The sequence below is a fragment of the Juglans microcarpa x Juglans regia genome, chromosome 7S (assembly GCF_004785595.1).
Source record: "Juglans microcarpa x Juglans regia isolate MS1-56 chromosome 7S, Jm3101_v1.0, whole genome shotgun sequence".
Lineage (NCBI taxonomy): Eukaryota > Viridiplantae > Streptophyta > Magnoliopsida > Fagales > Juglandaceae > Juglans > Juglans microcarpa x Juglans regia.
Window position 1 is genome coordinate 12,531,632 of NC_054607.1, and position 5,727 is coordinate 12,537,358.

Below are 5,727 nucleotides of genomic sequence, written 5' to 3' on the forward strand. Positions count from 1 at the left end.
GACTTTAAAATATAAAAACTCTCGACTCCGATTCAGAACTCCCTCTATTCATCCCACATGACGAGATTAAATAGATATCGAAATTCAAATCTAGAAACAAGATAACTGTTGCTAAAATCTTGTCTAAAGATCTGGAAAATGGTTTCTAAATATAAATGTTAACATAAGAGGAATTATCCCAAAAATAACGAGATTATCTAAAATGGAAGATTCAATGATATGCGGTTTGAATTGCGTTCGAGTGGATTTGGTCACCAACAGATTGATTACAAAACTCGAATTTGGTGGTTAGCAGCAGATTGATCCTGGTCAGGATGAATTATCCCACCGAGTAGATGTCGTGTGTGCTAAATATAACTGGCGTGGAGGTCACAAAAAAATGAGCGTGGAGGTCACAAAGACCACACGGCCCTCTCCTCGCCTACCGAGTGGAAAGACTCTAGACCGGGATGAAAGACTCCTCTTGTCTTTTCAAGTTGTTTCCCACAATGTCGTTTAGATTGGTCGTTTAGACTAGTCACCCAATCTAACCACTTAGAGCCTTGTCGCCAAATCTTCGCGCCTTCTAGTTGCGCCTTCTGGTGGCGTGTTTCCTCGCCTATCGAGAGGTAAGCCTTCTCGCCTTTGGGGGAGAGAAATCTCTTTGCTGCCCATGGGACAAGGCTCCTTGCCCAAATCTCATTGACTCTTTTCAAATCTAGCTACTTCTCATCTGTCTGGATCCGTAATATCTTCTTTTATACCAAAATGCTCTCATTTTGCCCTAAATCTTCTTATTCCTACAAATCCAAGAAACTAAATACAAATATATAGAAATAAAAGAAAATCAATAGTATTGAAGAGAAAATGACACGTTTCGTAAATAAAAGAGTGAATAAAAATCACATAAAAACAACACTTATAAAATACACCCAAACTTAAGATTGGCTCACTCCCGAGCAAAGAAGAAAGGAAGACAATTAAACCAAGCATTAGTTTGATTCATAAAATTTATTGTCTCAAAGATTATCTAAAATCTATGATTCAAAGGAATCATTCAAGATCAATCAAGTCCAAAAGTTAATTAAAAACTCAATTCCACCACATTATCCGTCCCCACATTCATGCATAACCATCCTTCTCAGTTCTTCATTAGCTCTCTGGATAGTTTTATGCAAACAAGTAAATAAATAATGGATCTCTTAAAACTCCATACGCTTGATTTTCAAATCACTCTTCACTAATGTAGAGCAAAAACTATCACTAGAGATCAATAGGTCTTTATTAAGCTTGTAATGTAAGGCTAGGGTGAGGGTTACAAAGAAAATGTAGGATTCAAAGAAAGCAAGAGAAGTTAAGTTTGAATACTATCAAAATAAATAGAGCATTCTGACTTTTAACACAAATATCTCTTCTCAATCTTTGTAAATCTTTCAACATACCTCTCTTTATTGCACTTTCAAGTGTCACTCTCTTTACCCCTCTATTCAGTAGGCCAGACATCTTTTTTTTGGAAATATTCCATACTTTTTCGATTGCCTTTGTGGATAACTCTTGTCGACCTTTTCTTGTCAGCCACACAATAGACGAGTTGACTCTTCATACCCACAAACTTATGATTTTGATAATATTGCTATACTTAACTTTACTTGTAGACCTTGTACCTCTCTTGCCTTTCACGCTCTTGTGAGTCTGTGACTTTATGTAAACTGAGTTCTCTTGAAAGGTAAGGAAATCAGTGTTTAAGCTCAAATAAGGTAGGGAATATGAGGTTTACAAGAAATAAAAATAAAAGGTCAAAAGATATTTCATTAAAGTTCAAAGGAGCGACTAGAGATAAAGATAATAAACAGATAAGCTTGAAAGGCTCAATCGATTCAAAGAATGTTTTAATCATTTCCCCAGTAATATTTTGTCTAGGATTTCGCCTTGAGTGTAATCAAACAAGTTCTAGAGTAAGTTGAGACCATACCAATTCACAAAATTCACATAAAATTTTTCTAGGTACTCGAAACAATTAATGATCATAAGAGGCAATATTGAGCATAGGAAATATCAAATTAAGTAAGATCCAGTAAAGAATTAACAACTAGACTTAAGAAATGAGAATTTTTCCTAAAAAGTATTATCAATTTCAATCATATTCTTATCATAAGCTTTCTATTCATCAAAACATATTGTTTTTATCATCATCATCATCATCATTATTATTATTGAGAAAATAATATCCTTTCCCCCTCAACTGAAATATCACATTGTCCTCAATGGGAAAAAGGAAGAAAAACAAAAGTAAAGAATGAGAGAAGGTAAGAGATGCTCCCCTGAATATTTCTAGTTCTGCCAATTGAATATTTTCCTTGAAGGTGGAACCGTGTACTCCTTTGAGATCTCCTTGCCTCTTCGTTCCTGCAAGATGAAAGAAAATGAATAATATGAAGTAAAAATAAAACTTGATAAAATAAAAAAAAAAAAAAAAAAACTTGGGTTGCCTTCCAAAAGCACTTTATTCAAATTCTATAGCTAGACATTATCCTCTCATCATTTATTACTGGCAAAATCGATGGAACACTTTTCCGAGTTAAAGTCTCCATCCATATTAGGTTTTGTCTCGTGATGGAGTTCAACCGCTCCATAGGAAAAGATTCGGGTTGCCACAAATAGTCCCGACCACTAAGAGCGCAACTTTCCCGGGAAGAGTCGAAGTTTTGAGTTAATTAATAGAACTTTCTGCCCGACTTCGAATTCCCTTATCAAAATATGCTTATAGTGCATCTTTTCATTTTATCTTTGTAAATCCGAGTATTCTCATAAGTATCATTGCGGAACTCATCCATCTCGTTGATCTGCAGTATTTTTTTCTCGCCAGTTGCTTGTAAATCAAAGTTTAGTGTTCTTGTTGCCCAATAGGCTCTGGGTTCTAACTCCACGTAGACTTTTCCATAAATGAGCCGATAAGGTGACATCCCGATCGGTGTTTTGAATGCTATCCGATAGGCCTATAACACATCATCTAATCTTCGAGCCCAGTCTATTTGAGAGACACTCACGGTCTTCTTCTGTATGCGCTTCAGCTTTCGATTAGACACCTCGGCCTGGCCGCTCGTTTAAGGATGGTATGGTGTCGCCACGTGATAGATAACTCCATGCTTAGTTAGTAGCGCTCCTAATTGGCGATTACAAAAATGCTTCCCGCCATCACTGATTTGGCTCTCGAAGTACCGAATCGGAAAAATATGTTCTTTTTCAGGAAATTCACTATGACCCTTACATCATTGGTTGGCAAGGCGACTGCTCCCACCCATTTGGAAACATAATCTACTGCAATTAAAATAAATTTGTTAGAATATGATGGTGGAAAAGGACCCATGAAATTTATACTCCAAACATCAAATAATTCAATCACTAAAAATGTTGCCAACCCTTTAACAATGATCACATAAATTAACAATACTAAAAGAGTCTTTAAAAATAGTCAGCCAATAAAAGTCGCATTGTAAAACTTTCGCTGCTGTTTTTGCTCCACTAAAGTGGCCACCTGCTTCTAATAAGTGGTAATGTATGAGTATGCTCTCCATCTCTTCCTCGGGCACACATCTCCTGATTATTTGATCCGTGCAATGTTGATATAGAAAAGGTTACTCTAAAAAATAATATTTCAAGTCAGAGAATAACTTCTTCTTTTGTTGATATGTCATCTCGACCGGTAGAATTCTGGACATCAAATAATTTACCATGTCAGCATACCATGGAACAACTTGTATAGCCATTAACTGCTTGTCCGGGAAGGTCTCATTAATTGGAAAATTCTCCTCTCTAGTTGCCTCTTTAGGCTCAAGGCGATATAAGTGGTCGGCTACTACATTCTCAGTACCTTTCTTATATCTTATTTCCAAATCGAACTTTTGTAGTAGCAGAATCCATCTTAACAGTCTTGATTTGGCATCCCTCTTCAACAACAACTATTTAAGTGTTGAATGATCGGTGTAGATGACCACATTCAAACCTATCAAATAAGAACGAAATTTGTCAAAGGCAAACACAACTGCTAACAATTCTTTTTCAGCAGTAGCATAATTAAGTTGAGTTCCTGTTAAGGTACGACTTGCATAATAAATAACATGAAAAAAATTTTCTTTTCTCTGCCCCAAAACAACCCCTATAGCATAATCGCTAGTATTACATATTAAATCAAAAGGTAAATTCCAGTTCGGTGATAGAATGAAAGGTGCTGAAATTAATTTCTTTTTCAATGTTTCAAAAGCATGCAAGCATTCATCAAAAAATTCAAACCGAGTATCTTTAATCAACAGAGTGCAAAGAGGTTTAATAATTTGAAAAAAACCATTTATAAACCGACGATAAAACCCGGCATGACCCAAGAATCTCCTCACGCCTTTCACATTGGTCGGTGGTGGGAGTTTGTCAATGACTTCTATCTTTGCTCGGTCGACCTCAATTCCCTTGAAGGAAATGCGGTGGCTGAGCACCATTCCCTCCTTGACCATGATGTGGCATTTTTTTCAATTTAAAACAAGATTTGTCTCTTTGCAATCGATAATTCCTTTGATGTCCGAGATGGTCCAACCCAAGCCCATCTTGTGTTCCCACAAAACTCTCAGCAACTTCTCTTCCTCTACATCACTCAAAGAACTGTTAATAATGACTGAAAAAGTAGAGTCATGGCCTCAAAAGGCTTACTTTAAATTTGATGAAAGCGGTTTGAGTTCAAGCTTGGGTGTTGTCGGTTGAGATGAGTTTAGTTCTTCCACTTTCGGTTTTATTGAAGGAGAAAGAGAAGGTGTAGCTTCCAAATATCTCTCACATTTCTCAAGTGGTGGCTTTGGAAATTCAGCTCCATAAGTCTCGTCGGCCTTGACCATGTCTCGATCTCTTATTTGAAAACAAGAATGTACCTCGGACTAGAATTCCATAGATTTAAACACATCAAACGTGACTTGCTCGTCATCGACTGTCAAAATTTGTTTCCCTTTTTGGGCATCAACTAAAGTTCTCCCCGTTGTCAGAAAAGGTTGGCCCATTATCAAAAGAATCTCCTCGTCCTCTTCCATATCAAGCACAATGAAGTCAGTCGGGGAGATAAACTTATCAACTTTCACCAGTATATGCTCAATGAGTCCTCTCGAGTATTTAATGTTTGAATAGCATTAATGTTCATTTTACCTATTTGTTTGGATAGATTTGCCAACTGAGCCGCAATTGCGGACGTAGAGTCATGCTCAACGACGTTGACCGCCTTCTTTGGCATTGCTCTCTCTGCGGCCCACTAATAGTTGTTAGACACCAACTCTTCCAAAAGTTCATATGCAGCTTCAGGGTCTTATTTATTAAGGCTCCTCCTGCAGCTGCATCAACCATAGATCAATTTGTCGATCCCAAACCATTGTAAAATGTCTATACTTAGAGCCAGGCTAGGAGGTCATGATATGGACACTTACCCAATACATCCTTGTATCTCTCCTATGCCTCATGTAATGATTCACCCTCAAATTGGTCGAAGGTAGTGATATCATTCCTTAATTTTGCTGTCTTGGCTAGAGGGAAATACTTTGCTAAAAATTTTTGTGCCAACACCTCTCAGGTGGAGATGATGTCGGGGGACACAGAATTCAGCCAAACTTTTTTCTTTTTCCTTAGGTGAAAAAGGAAAAAATCTCAATCGAATTGCATCATTTGTCACTCCGTTGTAATAGTGGGCCGCTATTACTAGAAAATTTCTAGAAAAACTCA

The 5,727-nt window shown here is 37.1% G+C and overlaps 1 non-coding gene across 1 annotated transcript; it reads left to right on the forward strand.

The window, feature by feature from the left end:
* Window positions 1–5,413: 5,413 nt before the first annotated feature.
* On the forward strand, window positions 5,414–5,520 carry LOC121241734. The gene has a single exon (XR_005935764.1). It is a non-coding gene; the product is annotated as a small nucleolar RNA R71 (small nucleolar RNA).
* The last annotated feature ends 207 nt before the right edge of the window (window positions 5,521–5,727 follow it).